Source organism: Epinephelus lanceolatus, chromosome 24 (assembly GCF_041903045.1).
Source record: "Epinephelus lanceolatus isolate andai-2023 chromosome 24, ASM4190304v1, whole genome shotgun sequence".
Classification (NCBI taxonomy): Eukaryota; Metazoa; Chordata; class Actinopteri; order Perciformes; family Serranidae; genus Epinephelus; species Epinephelus lanceolatus.
Window position 1 is genome coordinate 1,719,990 of NC_135757.1, and position 20,375 is coordinate 1,740,364.

The 20,375-nt window shown below is 37.4% G+C and overlaps 2 long non-coding RNA genes across 3 annotated transcripts in view; one reads left to right on the forward strand and one right to left on the reverse strand.

The window, feature by feature from the left end:
* LOC117250122 (uncharacterized) overlaps positions 1-20,375 on the forward strand; it is a 36,895-nt gene that overhangs the window by 8,733 nt on the left and 7,787 nt on the right. The window contains exons 2-5 of one of the 2 annotated variants that reach the window (XR_013490465.1): positions 3,893-3,950; positions 4,048-4,137; positions 7,887-7,963; positions 20,098-20,238. This is a non-coding gene — a long non-coding RNA (uncharacterized LOC117250122). The remainder of the gene's footprint in view (positions 1-3,892; positions 3,951-4,047; positions 4,138-7,886; positions 7,964-20,097; positions 20,239-20,375) is intronic. The other variant, XR_004501062.2, reaches the window with a different exon arrangement.
* Positions 3,672-20,375, reverse strand: part of LOC117250121 (uncharacterized) — a 43,013-nt gene continuing 26,309 nt past the window's right edge. The window contains exon 5 of the long non-coding RNA XR_004501061.2: positions 3,672-4,081. This is a non-coding gene — a long non-coding RNA (uncharacterized LOC117250121). The remainder of the gene's footprint in view (positions 4,082-20,375) is intronic.

Genomic DNA, 20,375 nt, shown 5'->3' on the forward strand with positions numbered 1-20,375 from the left:
TCGTCCAAATTCATGACAAAAAGTCATAGTATAGCATGTCGTCCAAATTCATGACAAAAAGTCATATTATAGCATGTCGTCCAAAATCATGAAAAAAAGTCATAGTATAGCATGTCGTCCAAAATCATGAAAAAAAGTCATAGTATAGCATGTCATCCAAATTCATGAAAAAAAAGTCATAGTATAGCATGTGGTCCAAATTCATGAAAAAACGTCATAGTATAGCATGTCGTCCAAATTAATGAAAAAAAGTCATCGTATGGCATGTGGTCCAAAATCATGAAAAAGTCATTGTATAGCATGTCGTCCAAATTCATGACAAAAAGTCATAGTATAGCATGTCGTCCAAATTCATGACAAAAAGTCATATTATAGCATGTCGTCCAAAATCATGAAAAAAAGTCATAGTATAGCATGTCGTCCAAAATCATGAAAAAAAGTCATAGTATAGCATGTCGTCCAAATTCATGACAAAAAGTCATAGTATAGCATGTCGTCCAAAATCATGAAAAAAAGTCATATTATAGCATGTCGTCCAAAATCATGAAAAAAAGTCATAGTATAGCATGTCGTCCAAATTCATGAAAAAAAAGTCATAGTATAGCATGTGGTCCAAATTCATGAAAAAAAGTCATAGTATAGCATGTCGTCCAAATTCATGAAAAAAAGTCATCGTATGGCATGTGGTCCAAAATCATGAAAAAAAGTCAGACTATAGCATGTCGTCCAAATTCATGAAAAAAAGTCATAGTATAGTATGTGGTCCAAATTCATGAAAAAAAGTCATAGTATAGCATGTGGTCCAAAATCATGAAAAAACGTTATAGTATAGCATGTCGTCCAAAATCATGAAAAAAAAGTCATAGTATAGCATGTGGTCCAAAATAATGAAAAAAAGTCATAGTATAGTATGTCGTCCAAATTAATGAAAAAAAGTCACAGTATAGCATTTGGTCCAAAATCATGAAAAAGTCATAGTATAGCATGTGGTCCAAAATCATGAAAAAGTAATTGTATAGCATGTGGTCCAAAATCATGAAAAAAAGTCTGACTATAGCATGTCTTCAAAAATCATGAAAAAACGTCATAGTATAGCATGTGCGTCCAAAATCAAGGAAAAAAGTCATAGTATAGCATGTCGTCCAAAATCAAGTAAAAAAGTCATAGAAAAGCATGTCGTTTGAAATAAAGTAAACATGTTATAGTATAGCATGTCATCTGGAATAAAGTAAAAACATCATAGTATAGCAAGTTGTTTGAAATAAATTATAAACGTCATAGTATATGATGTCGTCCGAATTCAGCATAAAAAGTCATAGTATAGCATGTCGTCCGAAATCAAGCAAAAACGTTATAGTATAGCATGTCGTCCAAAATCATGGAAAAAGTCATAGTATAGCATGTCGTCCAAAATCAAGTAAAAACGTCATAGTATAGCATGTCGTCCAAAGCCATGAAAAAAACATCATAGTATAGCATGTCATCTGAAATGAAATAAAACTGTCATAGTATAGCATGTCGTCCAAAATCATGAAAAAAAGTCATAGTATAGTATGTCATCCAAAATCATGAAAAAAAGTCATAGTATAGCATGTCGTCCAAATTCATGAAAAAAAGTCATAGTATAGCATGTCGTCCAAATTCATGAAAAAAAGTCATAGTATAGCATGTCAACCAAAATCATGAAAAAAAGTCATAGTATAGCATGTCATCCAAATTCATGAAGAAAAGTCATAGTATAGCATGTGGTCCAAAATCATGAAAAAAAGTCATAGTATAGCATGTCGTCCAAAATCATGAAAAAAAGTCATAGTATAGCATGTCGTCCAAATTCATGAAAAAAAGTCATAGTATAGCATGTCGTCCAAATTCATGAAAAAAAGTCATAGTATAGCATGTCATCCAAAATCATGAAAAAAAGTCATAGTATAGCATGTCATCCAAATTCATGAAAAAAAGTCATAGTATAGCATGTGGTCCAAAATCATGAAAAAAAGTCATAGTATAGCATGTTGTCCAAAATCATGAAAAAAAGTCATAGTATAGCATGTTGTCCAAAATCATGAAAAAAAGTCATAGTATAGCATGTGGTCCAAAATCATGAAAAAAAGTCATAGTATAGCATGTCGTCCAAATTCATGAAAAAAAGTCATAGTATAGCATGTGGTCCAAAATCATGAAAAAAAGTCATAGTATAGCATGTGGTCCAAAATCATGAAAAAAAGTCATAGTATAGCATGTCGTCCAAATTCATGAAAAAAAGTCATAGTATAGCATGTGGTCCAAAATCATGAAAAAAAGTCATAGTATAGCATGTCGTCCAAAATCATGAAAAAAAGTTATAGTATAGCATGTCGTCCAAAATCATGAAAAAAAGTCATAGTATAGCATGTGGTCCAAAATCATGAAAAAAAGTCATGGTATAGCATGTCGTCCAAATTCATGAAAAAAAGTCATAGTATAGTATGTTGTCCAAAATCATGAAAAAAAGTCAGACTATAGTATGTCGTCCAAATTCACGAAAAAAGTCATAGTATAACATGTCGTCCAAAATCATGAAAAAAAGTCATAGTATAGCATGTGGTCCAAATTCATGAAAAAAAGTCATAGTATAGCATGTCGTCCAAAATCATGAAAAAAAGTCATAGTATAGCATGTGGTCCAAATTCATAACAAAAAGTAATAGTATAGCATGTCGTCCAAAATCATGAAAAAAAGTCATAGTACAGCATGTGGTCCAAAATCATGAAAAAAAGTCATAGTATAGCATGTGGTCCAAATTCATCAAAAAAGTCATGTCGTCCAAATTCATGAAAAAAAGTCATAGTATAGCATGTCGTCCAAATTCATGAAAAAAAGTCATAGTATAGCATGTGGTCCAAATTCATGAAAAAAAGTCATAGTATAGCATGTGGTCCAAATTCATGAAAAAAAGTCATAGTATAGCATGTCGTCCAAATTCATGAAAAAAAGTCATAGTATAGCATGTCGTCCAAATTCATGAAAAAAAGTCATAGTATAGCATGTCGTCCAAATTCATGAAAAAAAGTCATAGTATAGCATGTGGTCCAAAATCATGAAAAAAAGTCATAGTATAGCATGTGGTCCAAATTCATGAAAAAAAGTCATAGTATAGCATGTCGTCCAAATTCATGAAAAAAAGTCATAGTATAGTATGTGGTCCAAATTCATGAAAAAAAGTCATAGTATAGCATGTGGTCCAAAATCATGAAAAAAAAAGTCATAGTATAGCATGTCCAAAAAGTCCTAGTTTTGTCAGTCGGAAAATAGTAATGCTACAGCATATTGCAAAAAAGTCACAGCATAGTATGTCAAAAAAGTCTCGAAAAAAGGGAACCTGTAGTACATTGTAAAAAACTCACAATACACTCATATTGTTGTACGATGAAAATAACTAGCATGTCAAAACAAACATCTGTATATATCTATATATATATATATATATAGTTTAGTATGTAGAAAAACACTCAACATTCTTGTTGGTCCTGATAATTTCCATCATTAAAACTATGAGGTAAAGTGTATTCACATTAAATATTCATAACCTCATATGTTTTTGTAAAGCTGAAAACACTGTTACTGTTACAGTAAACAACAACAACAACATCTGTCTGTGTCTGAGACATTTAAGCATGGACAAACATGAGGATACATGAGTCCCTTTAATCAGAAGTATTCAGGGTACAGGTGTTTATGTAATATCCAATGAGATCACAAGATGGCAGCATTTACAATCACATCACTGGCTTCAGAGAGGTGAAGCTTTTTTATTTCATACACTGAGGTTGGTTTGAATGTGTACAACAACGTTAATCTTTAAATCAAAACAACTTAAAATTCTGATGAGTTTATTTTGTGTTTCAATGTGTAGATCACTGCAGGTGGACTGATGTAGAAACGCTCTGTGGGAACAAGTGAACAGTCTTCAGGTTTGTCGACATCCTGTTGATCTTTGTCTTTTTTTTCATCAACATGATGCAGTTCTCCACTTTCCAGCCTTAATGCTGACTTTTCTTGCATGTTAAGACTCCTGTAGATGTACAGCCTCAGTGGACGACATCTGGGAAGAAGAGGAACGTTACACAGATCAGCAGAAGGAACAAGTGGAGCTATGAGGTAAGACAGTTTCTTTTGTTTACTTTCTTACCCCCCCCTGCCACTGGCGACCTTCAATGTGAATCCATCAACATTACATACAGTGAGTTGAGTGGTACACAGAATCATCCACAGGTAGTTAAATAAGGATACAAACTCTTACATGATTATCAGAGAAAAAACTCGCAGTATAGTATGTCTGAAAAAAGTCAGTAGTAGTGGAAATAAGTCATAGGATAGTATGTCCGAAAAATGCTGAAAAAGTCATAGTATAGGATGTAAAAAAAAAAAAAAAAAAGAAGTGCTAAACAAGTCATGGTATAGCATGTTGAATAAAGTCATAGTATAGTATGTAGAAAAAAGTGCTAAGATAGACATAGTATAGTATGTTGAACAAAGTCTTAAGAGGTCGAAAAAGATCCCAAAAAAGTCATAGTATAGCATGTTAAAAAATCATAGTATAATATGTCGAAAAAAAATGTAAAAAAAAGTCATAGTGTAGCATGTTGAAAAAGATCCCAAAAAATTCATAGTATGGTATGATGGAAAAAGTCATAGTATAGCATGTCGAAATAAGTCATAGGATAGTATGTCGGAAAAGTTCTAAAATAGGCATAGTATAGCATGTCAAAAAACTGCAAAAAAAAAAAAAAAAGTCATAGTATGTCGAATAAAGTGCTAAAGAACTTATAGTATAGTATATCGAAAAAAGTCACGGTATACTACGGAAGCCCTAAACGGTCATACATACATACATTATGTATATTATATATATCCTTGAACACCAACGTTAAACCTAGTTCTGTGCTTTGTTTTGTGTTTTCCTGCGTGCATATCAGTGTGCTCCTCTCACTCAGGAGAAACTGGACACAAATAACCACCCAGTGTGTATCCATACCTAACATCAATGGCGCCACCAGGGGGTCCGACTACCCATAACTCTGACCCACTAATCTGACCATGCAGGTCTACGGCGAGTTGTATTGTTTTAGTCCCATAATGTCGACTGACCATTAATCCGACCATTTTAATGCCTTTATTCTGACCGTCAGATTTCATACCCAGTAGTCCAACCATCCGTTAGTCCGACTACAACACTTCCAACATGAAGCAGTCTGTGCATTTCTCCCTCACTGCGCCGGCACGGACTGTGAGGACAGTTGCGTTTATCTCATCGACGGACATCACATCACATTATTTATTTTAATTTCATGATACTAATAACTTGCAGCTTTCTGTTTTAATATTCATTAGTGTATTCGTATTTTTCTTTATTACTTGATTGATACATTGATACATTCTTCTCTTTGAATCAGTGTTGTATAATTGCATGGTTTATTTATTTATTTTTTTGGTTCACCTTTCTTTTTTCCATCTACAGAAGCACATACGCACACCTGAGTCTATGTAGATGCAGGGTAACACAGTGGATAATGCTCCTGACTTTGGCGTGGGAGACTGGGGATCGAATCCCGGTCGGAGCAAGTGTATATATCCAATACTGCTATCCTAAGTCTGCATATGCTACGGCAAGGAGGAGTCAGGACGCCGGGAAAAGTGGGGGATGTCAGCATCCCCCACAGGGTAAAAATTATGATGTAGATATAGTGATAAGTAACAAATAAGCAACAAAAATGTACGGTAATCGGTAAATCGGTAAATCGGTAATAAGTAAGATGAATAGTGACTCAGAGAGAAGAATCCTTGGGGGGACTTGATCCTTCGAGCCGGAGTCTGTGCAGAGGAGGGAGGCAGGGCAAGTAGGTAGTAGGTATGAAGAATAGGGGACAGACAGTGTAGGGCTTAATATTTTAGGGACAGTAATAAATAAATGACATTAATAATCATTTTACCATTCTTTCTTTTCCCTCCTCGGAAGGATCTTCCGCCACATCTTAATCTTACTTACCAACCAAGATTCGCGATCTTTCCGAGGACGGGCTACGACTGGCAAAAAAAGAAAGAATGGTAAAATGATTATTAATGTCGTTTATTTTTTATTACTGTCCCTAAAATATTAAGCCCTACACTGTCTGTCCCCTGTTCTTCATACCTACTACCTACTTGCCCTGCCTCCCTCCTCTGCACAGACTCCGGCTCGAAGGATCAAGTCCCCCCAAGGATTCTTCTCTCTGAGTCACTATTCATCTTACTTATTACCGATTTACCGATTACCGTACATTTTTGTTGCTTATTTGTTACTTATCACTATATCTACATCATAATTTTTACCCTGTGGGGGATGCTGACATCCCCCACTTTTCTCGGCGTCCTGACTCCTCCTTGCCGTAGCATATGCAGACTTAGGATAGCAGTATTGGATATATACACTTGCTCCGACCGGGATTCGATCCCCAGTCTCCCACGCCAAAGTCAGGAGCATTATCCACTGTGTTACCCTGCATCTACATAGACTCAGGTGTGCGTGTGTGCTTCTGTAGATGGAAAAAAGAAAGGTGAACCAAAAAAATAAATAAATAAACCATGCAATTGTACAACACTGATTCAAAGAGAAGAATGTATCAATGTATCAATCAAGTAATAAAGAAAAATACGAATACACTAATGAATATTAAAACAGAAAGCTGCAAGTTATTAGTATCATGAAATTAAAATAAATAATGTGATGTGATGTCCGTCACATCACAGATTAGTGGGATTAGTGGGTCAGAGTTATGGGTAGTCGGACCCCCTGGTGGCGCCATTGATGTTAGGTATGGATACACACTGGGTGGTTATTTGTGTCCAGTTTCTCCTGAGTGAGAGGAGCACACTGATATGCACGCAGGAAAACACAAAACAAGCACAGAACTAGGTTTAACGTTGGTGTTCAAGGAGACATCAGTCAGCATGACATGTCACTGTGATGGAAATCTCAGGCCTATCACGTTTCATTCATTATCTCTCAAATTAATTATCTCGTTATCACGAGAAAACGGAGGAAATATAATGTATGTATGTATGACCATTTAGGGCTTCCGCAGTATACCGTGACTTTTTTCGATATACTATACTATGAGTTCTTTAGCGCTTTATTCGACATACTATCTCAACTCAACTCAACTCAACTCATACTATGACTTTTTTTTTTTTTTGCAGTTTTTTGACATGCTATACTATGCCTATTTTAGAACTTTTCCGGCATACTATCCTATGACTTATTTCGACATGCTATACTATGACTTTTTTTTCATAATTTTGGACCACATACTATACTATGACTTTTTTTCAGACTGTGATGATGTGATGATGCGTGAACATGAAGCTTCTTCTCTGTGATGGCTGCTAACCTGCTCTTCCCTTAGACATCTAGATTAGGGTTTTTTTTAGATTATTGACGTCATAGTATAGCATGTCCTTCAACAAAGTTACAAAGAAAAAAGAAATTAAGAGATTCAAAGAAAGAAGGAATTTTTTGAAGATGGAAAAATTCAAACAAAAAAGAAAAATCAACAAAAGAAAGTAAAAGAAAAAAATTAAATTAGAAAGAAAAAGACAATATCTAAAGAAAGAGAAAAGGAAAACAGAACAAAAAAAGAAAAACAAAAAAATCAAAGAACACTTCAAAGAAAAAGAAAAAATTCAAAGAAAGATCCTTCTTATGAAAAACAGATACTTCCTGTTGGCTGCTGATGTGACACTACAAGGTAAAAAATACTAAGTCTAATAATCAAAACCACTTTGGCTTTACATGCAGATGTGCAGTTTTTCCTTGTAGCCACCTGAGGGCGGCATCTCCTCTTTAATGTTGTACTCTGCACATGTTGCAGAGAGACACCAGCAGGCAGCAGCTGCCAAAACTAACAAAGACGACAAGATATGGCCTGCAGTGATGAGAGGGACTCAGGTGACATCCTCAGCTGGTTTAAACACACACACACACACACACACACAGATACAAGTGCTGCTCAATATGTCGGCCTCATGCAGCAACATTCCCTCTTAATATTCTGTTAAGAGAAAAAATAAGTCAGATGCTCCGAACATTCTGAGCCATTAAACAAAGTAAAGACATCATGCACCAGAGAGTCTGTACTGGTGTTACTGGGAAATAAACAAAAAGTGAGATCAGTGTAGAAACTGTGTCAGCAGCAGTGGAGGACCAAGTACTTACTCAGAAAGTACTAAAACCACACACAAAAATACTCTGTTACAAGTAAAGGTACTGTTGTTGTTTTTTACTGTAGTAAAGTACTAGTACCACAGAGTAAAAGTACTTTAATATCAGAAAGGTTTTTGTTTTCATTTTGTTCATAAAACTACTACAGAATAAAACTCTGTAAAAGCAAAAGTCCTGTTTTTTTTTTACTTAAGTTAAAATGGCTACTACCACAGTATAAAAATACTTTAATATAAGAAAAAAAGTTGTTTTTGTTACTAAAGTAGAAGTACTAATGCCATAGTGTAAAGACACTTAAGTACAAGTAAAGATTCTGCAGTTTGTTTGTTTTTTTAAGTAAAACATACTTCACCTGCTTCTTACTGAAATAAAAGTACTACTACCACAATTTAGAAATACTTCAATATAAGAAATAATTTTTTTTTTTTTACTTTAGTAAACTTAAGTGAAAGTAAAAATATGCAGTTTTTACTTAGGTAAAAACAACACTTCAGTACAAGTACATTTTCTGCAGTTTTTATTTAAGTAAAAAAAAATAAGTACAAGTAAAAGTCCTGTTTTTTTTTTACTTGAGTAAAAGTACTAATACGACAGTGTAAAAATACTTTAACATAAGAAATGTCCTGTTTTGTTTTTTTACTTAAAAGTACTAATAACACAGACTAAACATACACAAGTATAAGGAAAGTTCTGCATTTTTTACTTAAGTACTTATACCAAAGTACTTAAAAAAACAAAAAAAAACCCACTTGTAACATTTCTTATTTAAGTTAAAAAAACAACTTGCGTAAAAGGGCTAATAACTTTTTTTTAACTTAAGTAATAAACTTTTAATAATAATAATAATAATAATAAAGAACTTTTTTTACTTATGTATTTTTTAATGAAGTAAAAGTGCTAATACCACAGTGTATAAATACCACAGTGTAAGAAAAAGCCCTGCATGTTTTACTGAATTAGTAAAAAAAAAAGAAAAGTAAAAGTCCTCCTTTTTCTACTGTAGCATAAGTACGGATACCACAGTGTAAAAATACTCATAATTAAACTCTGGAACTGAAAATGTTATTAAAGTTAAAGGATCTATATGTAAGAAATCTAAAGCAAATACTCATAAAATCCTCCTAATATGTCACAGAGACTAAGGAATAATGTTCATATAACATACTGATCTCACCGACAACAATAGTACAGCCAGAATATTCACATTTAAAAAACATTTTTACAGTCTGCAAATCATGTTTATGTTTTGAATTTGTGTTTTGGCCTGTTGCGCCACCCACCGCCGTCTACCAGTCATGCAGTCATGCAGAGTCTCAGCATCAGTTACAGTTACGACTGAGCTACAGCAGCACGGCAAGCAGCATTAGTAGTGTCCCGGTACATAGCAATAGCAGCCGGCTCCTCCTCAGCTGTATCCCGGCAGCAGCGTGAGAAGCCGGACTTGCTCGAACGGTCCGCTGGAAAACCAAAGATCAAGGACGCGGCCCTGCCACAGCAGCCGCCCATGGGCAAACAAATCAGTCTCCAGCGTGCCGCTGTCCAGCAACCTCGAATCTGTAGGAGAGGGGGGGGCGGACACGACTCGCGGCAGTATTTTGAATTTGAGTGCAGTAACCGTTTTGGCCACATTCTTACATACAGCGCCTTTAAAATGTTAAAGTACAATCAGGGAAATGTATTTATGTATCAAAAGTAAAGGTACTCAATACGGAAAAGTTTTTAATTAATTAAATAAAATTAAATAATAAAAAAAGTAAAGCAGCGAGTCCTCATATTGGAGAGGCTGAAACCAACCATGAAACGTTTTTACATGAAAAATAAACAGTTATCAAAATATTTGTCAATTTATTCTCTAAATTGATCAACTAATTTTTTCAGCTGCGCTTTTATATCTTCAGCTGTTTGTAAAACAACGAGTGACTTAAGTGTAATAAATAATGACAGTGGGGTAAAAAGTATGTTATTTCCGTCTGCAGTGTGGTGGAGTAGAAGTAGAAATTGGCATGAGATATCACTCAGGTTAAGTAAAAGTACCTCAGACTGTACTCGAGTAAATGTGCTCAGTTATTCGTCAGCAGAGCAATACAGGAACTGCACACTGGTGAAGGTCTGAGGTGTTATGTTTTGGGGTTTTCCATCCATCAGTTCGTATGTACGTCACATTCTTGTAAACAGCGAATTTCCATAACTTTGGCACAAACGTCCACTTGATTATTCATCGCCACAAATCAGCTTCACTATAACTTGCAGCATGCTGGACACATTTTCCCCACAAATACAACATGCTAATGTTTTTAGCACAAACCTATGGCATTTTACATTGTATAAATTAGCCTAGCGGCTAGTGGGCTTTTTCCTCTACCTCATATGAAACCAGGGACAACAGCAACATTGAACAAAGGTAACATTACAAAGTTCAGCTCCTTTACAACTCACAAGGTTCACTGACAAAACAACTGTCTGTAGTAAATCAAAGCTTTGTTTCCACTGAGGGAAATGGTTTCAGCACACAGAAACAGACAGGTCTGCATCACTGTGATGTGTAGTTACATTTTTGGGGAGGTGCACGTCAGGCTGTGGCATCATTTAGGCAAAAGTATAAATCCTGCTTTAATCACGCATCAAAAAACGAATGGTATTAAGAGGAATTTGCGTTAACGTGTTATTAACGCATTAACTTTGACAGCACTAGGTTAAAGAGAAAAAAAACCATTAAAGTTGACAACTAAATGTCATGACTTTTCGTCGACTAACGCTATGAAAGATAAAAATGACTAAATTGTGACTAAAACTAATCAGCGTTTTAGTCTAAAGACTCTGAAATAGAAATACATATTACACGTCTCACGTCTGTCACAAAGAAAATTAAGAAGTGATGAAAGAACTGTGACTACAAACTGTCACGTCACAGTCAGGACCAGATTAAGGTTAGTGAGTGTGTGCAGTGCGACGAATGTATGTGCATCTTCTGGACTCAGGAGAGCGTACAACACACTCACACTTGTACATCCTGTCTGTGCCAAGGAGCTGCTAATTAGCCTGTGTGTAATTTTCATTGTTGCCAATTACAGCCAGAGGGGCTGAGCTGCCTGTGTGTGTGTGTGTGTGTGTGTGTGTGTGTGTGTGTGTGTGTGTGTGTGTTTACACTCGATGCTAACGAGCCAGCATGCCAAGCGGTTGACCCACTTCCCAAAGGAGCTCCCAAAGGACTCCACCCCCCCATCATGAGGTCACGGGATCTGCTCTGAATCATCTCTGTCTCCTTTCACACTTCAGGTGTCTGAACCTGACCATTCATTCAACTTTTAGCTGCTGTTTGTTCGTGAAACCGACTTCCTGCGCGCTACACTTTAATTTAAAGTTTTTGTTTGTCATTTATGAAGCTAAGACACTCAGTATTCTGCTGCTTTAGATCAACTGTGTACTAGAACACACGTTCATATACAACCAGGTGGCAAAAGATTCATCAGTCATCTATAACATGTCCTACAGTCATAAAGTCATAAAGTTTGACAGATTTTTGGTGGATGTTGGCCTCCTGGATATTCATGGACAGAATCTCAAGATGCATTTGGGGGGAGGAAGTAATCGCAATGTGACCTCCAGCCTGACCCAGGGCAGTTGGGATGAGTCAGCACCTCCAAATCGGAGGCCATGGTTCTCTGCCTTAAACCGGTGGATTGTTCCTTCTGGGTTGGAAGAGTCACTGCCCCAAGCGAAGGAGTTCAAGTATTTTGGCGTCACGAGTGAGGGTAGAATGGAGCATGAGATGGATTGGCAGTTTGTTGCAACTTCTGCAGTGATGCAGGCGCTGCACCGGTCTGTCTTTTGTGAGAAATTGCTGCATTTCCAGTGCCACAGAAAGAGGGTGGTTGTAAGCAAGACACCGCTGCATTTCCAGCAGACCATCTTGTGTTGGTTAGGCTACCAAAAGTGAGTATTTTATGGCAACACCCATGGAAAATTATGCTACTTAAAGTGGATGTTATTTACCAGAAACTGCTGCATTTACAGCACTGGTTGTTTCACTTTTTAGCAAGATGTCACTGCTTTAACAGTGGCGACTGTGCCACAGAAAGTAGGTGGTTTCAAACAAGACAACGCTTCATTTCTAGTGGCACTTATGCTACCTTAAAGTGGGTGTGGTGGTTTTTACTGACACATCGCTGCATTTCCAGCAGTGACTGTGCCATATAAAGTGGGTGGTTTCTAGTAAGACATCACCACATTTCTAGTGGTGATTGGTCAAACAAAGGTGGATGGTTCTAAGCAAGACATAACTGCATTTACAGCCACACTTGTGCTACCGAAAGTGGGTCTTTTGTGTCAACACATCATTGTATTTCCAGCGGTGACTGTGCCACATAAAGTGGGTGGTTTCTAGTAAGATATCACCACATTTCCAGTGGTGATTGTTCCAACAAAAGTGGATGCTTTCAAGCAAGACGTCATTGAATTTCCAGCGAAAACTGTGCTACCAAATATGGGTGTTTTTGTTAGCATATTGCTGCATTTCCAGTGGCGACTGTGCCACAGAAAGTGGGTGGATTTAAGCAAGACACAGCTGCATTTCCGGCGGAAATTGTGCGACTGTTTTTTGGCAAAAGCTCATTGCATTTCTAGTGGAGGTTAAGCTACAGTTAATGGATGTTTTTTTGTCAACAGATTTCTGTGTTTCCAGCAGTGATTGTGCCCCAGAAAAGGTGTGGTTTCAGCAAGACATCACTGCATTTATAGCAGATCATCTTGTGACAGTTAGGCTATCAAAAGTGAGTATTTTTTGGCAAGACACTGCTGCATTTCCAGCGACAATTTTGCCACAGAAAGTGAGTGGTTTTTAAGACATCACTGTGTTTCCAGCAGTAGTTATGCCAACAAAGGAGGGTGTTTTTTGTCAGCACATCGCTGCATTTCCAGCAGTGACTGTGCCACAGGAACGGGGTGGTTTTTAGTAAGACATAGCTGTGTTTACAGCCGCAGTAGTGCCACCAAAAGTGTTTTTTTTTTTAGTAAGACATCACTGCATTTCCAGCGGTGTGTCTAGTGGCAGTTAGACTACCAAAAGTGGGTGTTTTTTGTCAACACATTGTTGAATTTCCAGCAGACTGCCCCATCGAAAGTGTTCTTTTTTTTGTGTGACACATTGTTTCCAGCAGCAAATGGGCCGCAACATGATAACGTACAAACGTTACAATCCGTGATTTATAGAAACGTACAATGACAACATTTATTATGGCGACTGGCTTGTCGGCAACCCTGTGTTGTAAAATGAAAAACAATTCAACCATTCATTTCTGCAAACTGGTCGTATATAGACAAACTAACGATTGATCTCTTTCTGTTGATCAACAAAGTGATTCATCTCTTCAGCTCTAACTGGGCAACTACATTATGTAAAATACTAAGTTTATGAAGGAGGTGGTCACTGTTAGTATTATCATCACTGCAGGTCTGTGAGAGGAGGCTGATGTCTTCGTTGTGTTCCTGTCCAGGTGGGCTCACGGAGCGGAATAAACTCTGTCACCTTTTTCTGCTCCTCGTTGTTAATCGAATTATTCCCCTTCTCTCACACCAAGAAAGACAGAAGCCCGCGGGCAGGAAGACGCTCCAGTTGTGGTCCCAGGGGGAAGCACCACACACACACACACACACACACACACACACACACACACACACACACACACAGAGTTCTAAGCCCTCTCAGCGCCTTTGTTTCCTGCGTACATGTCCTGTATATACATATCTGTATGAATGTATGTATCTGTGTCATATTCAAGTGAAACATTATTGATCCCTGAAGGGAAACTCCGGCACACACTGAGCATCATGACGGCTGGTGGAGGTTCAGCGTTTGGCTCTCGGGTGGTTTTAAAAGTCTAATATTTTACTCCGGAGGTTAGAAAACACAACAAACCCTGCATCTCTAATAACCCGTCTGTTATCGTCTCTGCTCACGTCAAACACACGGCAAACAATAAAACCAAAGAGACATCAAGGCGTCGCCACTTGGTGCACTGAATGAAAATAAAGAACTGCAGGTTTTATAGTTTGAACTTAGGCAGAATTTATACTTCTGTGTTGAAACGACACCACAGCCTGACGTGCACCTCCCCAGTAATGTAGCTCCACGTCACAGTGACGCAGACCTCCTGTCTGTCTCTGTAAGCTGCTATGTGGACGTGGAAAGTCCATGACCAAACGTCAGTTTGTGATGAGGTGTGCAGACAGAGTCGACCTTTGAGTAAAATCCAAAATATAATTAAGAAAATAAATTCCTATCATGTCTGAAGTTCTGTTTCTATGTGCTGAATTTATTCACCTCTTGTATCCGTCTACATACAGAGTGGTTGGAGGGCCATTTTCAAATGTATGTGCATTCATATTGTGATTTCACATTCACTCTGTCTCTGTGACGATGATCCGCCTCTGAGCTCTGCTTTTACAGTTATTATCTGCAGGCCTGTCGGGGTCCCTCCTGGTCCACCGCAGTGACATCAAGTCCCCGAGACCAACCCTCAGAGGAATCTCCCACTCTCTATCTGTCACGTTGAACGCAGCGCTGTACTGACCTGTTAAATATTCCCCCCTCATCAGAGCTCACAAACATGCAGCCATAAAACAGTAAATATCCTCCATTGTGTGCCGCGGCTGCAGCCGGGTTTCTCCTCCTTCGCTGTGAGCGTGATTGATGGTGGTAGCCTTCGGTTCAGGGACGTTTCCTCCTGCTGCTTTATAACCACGAGCTCCTCGATGCAGTCACACCGTCGTCAAATCATCTGTCTTCATTTTTAGATTTCCAAACCTCATGAGCCTCCTCAAAGTCTCTCCTCTCCTCTCTACCTGGTAGATAATTGTACTTTAATTTGTGGAACTACACTTCCCATAATGCTGAACCAACACATCGTCACTGTGACCTCGTCACATGTCCACGTTTGGTCATGGACTTTCCACGTCCACATATGACGTCCAAGGTACCCTGGGTGTGTTGGTTGTTGACGTTCTGGGACGCCGTGTCAACTTCAGCCTGTTACATGCATTGTCTGTTTTCAAAATACACTTCTGTTTTCACAGGAAATGTACAGTTTGCATACAGTCTCTTTCAAAATAAAAGCACTACGTCGATACAAGAACGCAAATTGAAGTTATTTTTCCTCCAACAACAAATGCACGTGTTTGGTTTTAGGAAAAACACAAAACAGGCTGGGCTGGGTGATTACGATTAGCCAATAACATACGTAATTACGTTTAGCCAACAACATACGTAATTATGTTTAGCCAACAAACATATGTAATTACGTTTAGCCAACAAACACACGTGGTTACGTTAAGCCAACAAACACGTGGTTACGTTCAGCAAACACACGTGGTTACGTTTAGCCAACAAACATACATGGTCACGTTTAGCCAACAAACATACGTGGTTACATTTAGGCAACAAACATATGTGGTTACGTTTAGCCAACAAACATACGTGGTTACGTTTAGGCAACAAACATACGTGGTCACGTTTAGCCAACAAACATACGTGGTTACATTTAGGCAACAAACATATGTGGTTACGTTTAGCCAACAAACACACGTGGTTACGTTTAGCCAACAAACATACATGGTCACGTTTAGCCAACAAACATACGTGGTTACATTTAGGCAACAAACATATGTGGTTACGTTTAGCCAACAAACATACGTGGTTACGTTTAGGCAACAAACATACGTGGTTACGTTTAGCCAACAAGCGATTACTAAATATATTTATGGATGTATTTGGAGTCATTTGAGCTGGATGCTGGAGTGTCTTTAATAAGATATTCTTATCAAAGTAAATGTAACAATTGATTATAATTTTAGGCACCAAAAACAACAAATGTCCACACCAAAGCAAACGCAGGAAACAGCCACTGAGTTTTGCTGCTGTTGCTAAACGGCATGTCGAACAAAGCAGCTGTCTGATTCCCTAAAGACAAATGTTTACAGGTTATTGTTTCATATTTTACTTCGATAGAGGTGAAAAGACATTTGAGATTATGAATGAAGATGTTCCCTCTGTGCGCTCCTGACTGGAGGTACATGGGTTTGAGCTATGTGAGTAATGAGCGGGGCTTCTGTTTTTTGGGAGAAGGCCGTAAACAGGGTCTGTGATTAACCCCCGGCTGCCCCGCTTGGAGCAGTGACCTTTGCCGGCCGGGATGCCAATCAGCCGGGGCTCCGTGGGCTGTAATTGAGGGAGACAACAGCTGCCTTTTAATAGCACCTTCACCTGTTTTCAGCAGGACGGAGCAGCTCCACCTGAAGCTGAGGAGGGGTTTAAGATGGGGTTAAGAAGGGTTTTCAATTCTAATTTCTCACCACAACGGAGAAATCTTCGAGGCAGTAATGTACAAAAACCTGCAGTTATTCAGACACAAACTGACTTTGACCAAACACCAAACTTCATTCTTCGTTTTACTGTTTAAATAAACTTCTAAAACCTGATATTTATAACTGCAAGTTGTACTAAAACAACTTATCAGTCAACCAGTTGACGGTATTATTTGTCTATCATCTAGAGAAATCCAAAATATCTGTTCACTTTGAAGATTTGCGGCTTTGCTCTTTGTCTTTTCTTTTTGTTTAGTTTAAGTCCACTGGTTGGACAAAACAACACATGTAATGAGGTATCTCTTATTAGTGTCACACATTATATGAAATGACCAACTGATTTTGGCAAAACCATTTAAAGTCTGCCCAATCAGCTGTTAGCAGCTCCTGTTTGCAGTGAATCCATGGACGTACAGACAACTCTCACTGGGTCACTGTGATACTGAAGAAAACTTCAGGTTCTGCAGGGTCAGGGGTCAGGGTTTAGGGTTTGTACGTTTATTCAATACGTAAATGTCAGATGGTTTCACATAATTTAAAGGTCTTGTTTACTTATTTTACTCTCTTATACGTGTAGCTCATTTTGTTCAATGTTGTATAATTTTCATTTTATTTATTTATTTTTTAATCTGTTTGTCTTCTGTCTGTTTTTAAATCATTGTTTATAAATCATTTTTCATTTATTTTTTTAATTTTATTTTTTATTGTCCTGAAAAGCACTTTGTAACTTTTTAAGTGTTTGATGAATAAAGTTTATTATAATTGTTATTATTATTATTTATTATTATTATTATTAAATCTGATCTTTTTATTATTCTTTTTATTACATCTTAAATATTATAGTTTATTATTTTGAGTTGTTTTATTTTTTTATTTTACATAATATTTACTTTCTTATATGTGTAGCTCCTTCCGCACAATTTTGTATGACTTCGAAACTATTTTTAAATTATCATTGTTTGTTCAACCTTTATTTATTTATTTATTTATTTATTTATCATCATTATCATTTTTTTGTCTTTTGTTTTTAAATTATCATTGTTTGTGTATTATTCATTTATTTAAGGGGGTGTGCTTTAAAAGTGCTAGATAAATAAAGTTTATCATTATTACTGTTGTTGTTGCATTATATTTATTATTTGCATTGTTTGCATTGTTTGCATTTTTTTACTCTCCTATGTAGCTCCTTTTGCTGAATTTTATATAACTTTAAAAATTCTTTTTGAATTATCATAGTTGTCTTTTTGATTTTATTTTTAATTTAATTTATTTTACTTTTTAATTTGTATTTATTTTTTTGCCTTTTAAAGCATTTTGTCACTTTGTTTGTAATGTGCTACATAAAGTTTTATTATTATTATTATTATTAGTAGTAGTGGTGGTATTGTCGTTGTTATTTAGTTGTTTATAATCTGCCTGCTCCCACAGGCCCGACGTGTCACTGTCATGCAGCAGGATTTTAATTTGTCCCAAATTAAAAAACAGGAAGTCAGTGGGTGTGGTGTGGTCCAGATGTGGAGCTGCGGAGGAGTTTGTTAAATATCCACATCTGTCCCATTAATCACTCATAATTTGATGACGCTGAAGAGTCGTCAGAGTAATTAGTGAATGATTAGCAAATGATCTGGAATTGCTCAAAAATCTGACTTATTAGCATAACATTAATTGCTTTGTTTCATAAAAGCCAGCTGGCTAATTGTTCTCTGCTCCCCCGAAACACTAATTGATCCAGACTGGAGGTGTGTGTGTGTGTGTGTGTGTGTGTGTGTGTGTCTCTCTCTGAATACCTGAACCTGCTGTTAAAGGACTCGACTGTAAAACAGAACACAAGCTAGATGAACTAGGAGCCAAACAGGTTCTGAACATTAACCGCTGTAGTGGACACACGTATATCAGAGTCCGTATGAACATTACGGCAGAGCTGGTGATTTGGTGTTATTTGGGTTTTAATGTAACTGCTTCCTGTCCCCATATTTTTGGTATTCTTGAACCTCGGCAAACTGCAGTGAGAAGTAGTGTTTGTGCTAGATTTGAAAAAAATAAATTAAATAAAATCCCCAAAAGGGTTCATGCGACATCGCGTTTCAGAGAAGGACAAAGACAAGGTCTCAGTGACCTTAACCTTTGACCTATGACTACCAAATTCCAATCACTTCCTCCTTGAATCAAAACAGACATTTGTGCCAAAGTTGAAAAATGTCCCTAAGAGTGTGCTTGAGATACTGCAGTCATTAGAATAAGAAAGACAAGGTCAAGGCGACCTTGTCCTTTGATCTATGACCACTAAAATCAAATCAGTTCCTTCTTGACTCAAAGTGGACGTATGTGCTAAATTTGAAAAATATCCCAAAACATCCTTGAGATAAACCTTTTTAAGAGAATGAGACAGACAAGTTCACAGTGACCTTTGACCACCAAAACCTAATCAGAAGGGAATGTTTGTGCCAAATTTGAAAAATCGTGCTTTAGATATCGCAGTTTTGAGAATATGAAAAGATGAGGTTACAGCGATGTTGACCTTTAAACTATGACCACCACATTCCAATAAGTTCCTCCCTGACCGAAAGTGGCTGTTTGTTTGTGCCAAATTTGAAACAAAAAATCCCTAAAAGCAGTATTGAGATATTGCAGTCAAGAGAATGAGAAAGTTGAGGTCACAGCAACCTTTGACCACCAAATTCCAATCAGTTCCTCCTTGAATCAAAACAGATGTTTGTGTCAAGTTTGAAAAATGTCCCAGAGGTGCTCTTGAGATATTCCATTTAAGATAATGAGACAGACGAGGTCACAGTGTCCTTGCCCTTTGACCACTAGAATCCAATTAGTGCATGGTTGAGTCCAAGTGGATGTTTGTGCCAAATTTGAAAATAAATGAATAAAATTCCTCAAAGTGTTCTTAACATATCACCTTCAAGAGAATGAGACAGATGAGGTCACAGTGACCTTTGAACTTTGACCTATGACTACTAAAATCATATCAGTTTGCTGGTAAGCCCAAGTAGACGTTCGGGCCAAATTTGAAGAAATTCTCTCGATGTATTCTTGAAATATCATTTTGAAAAGAATCAGACAGATGAGGTCACAGCGACTGTGACCACCACATTCCAACCAGTTCCTTCTTGACTCAAAGTGGACATACGTTTGTGCCAAATTTGAAGAAATTCCCTCCCTTGAATATTTTCTGCATTTTCAGGGCAAAGTTTGGCCTAAAAAAAACATGGAGTTTTGCAAACACGTCAGAAATCACGGACATGCCCAGAGGTATAAATGGACTTGTGGTTGACGCTCATACACACAGATATGTGGAAATATATATCACCCTACAAAAATACGACATTACTTGATTAAAGGTACAAAAAAATAATTCAAGTTAGGCAACTTAAATAACAATTCTTAATATTTGGTTTATAAGTGTGTGAAACGATCGATACACATCTGACAGTCAACTAACTGATCAATAAACAAAGCTCTCAGCTGTAAACAGTCTCCTCTGTGTTTCACAGCTCCTCATGACTCGCCTGCTGGAAGCATCACTGTCTCCCTCAGCCCCAACCTTGACCCCACCCACCCTCATCACGCGGCCCAATCGCCTCGCTGACCTTGCCTACACATGTCCCCGCCCCCCTGTCACTCATCATGTACAGGTGACACCCCGTGAACAAATCAAACACACACAAAGTGCTCCCTCTTTATTCCTCTGTCATTTCTAACATCACACCATGGAGGTGTTGTGGCTTTGACCTTTGACCTCTGCACGTGTTTCATCTGGATTAAATGTTTG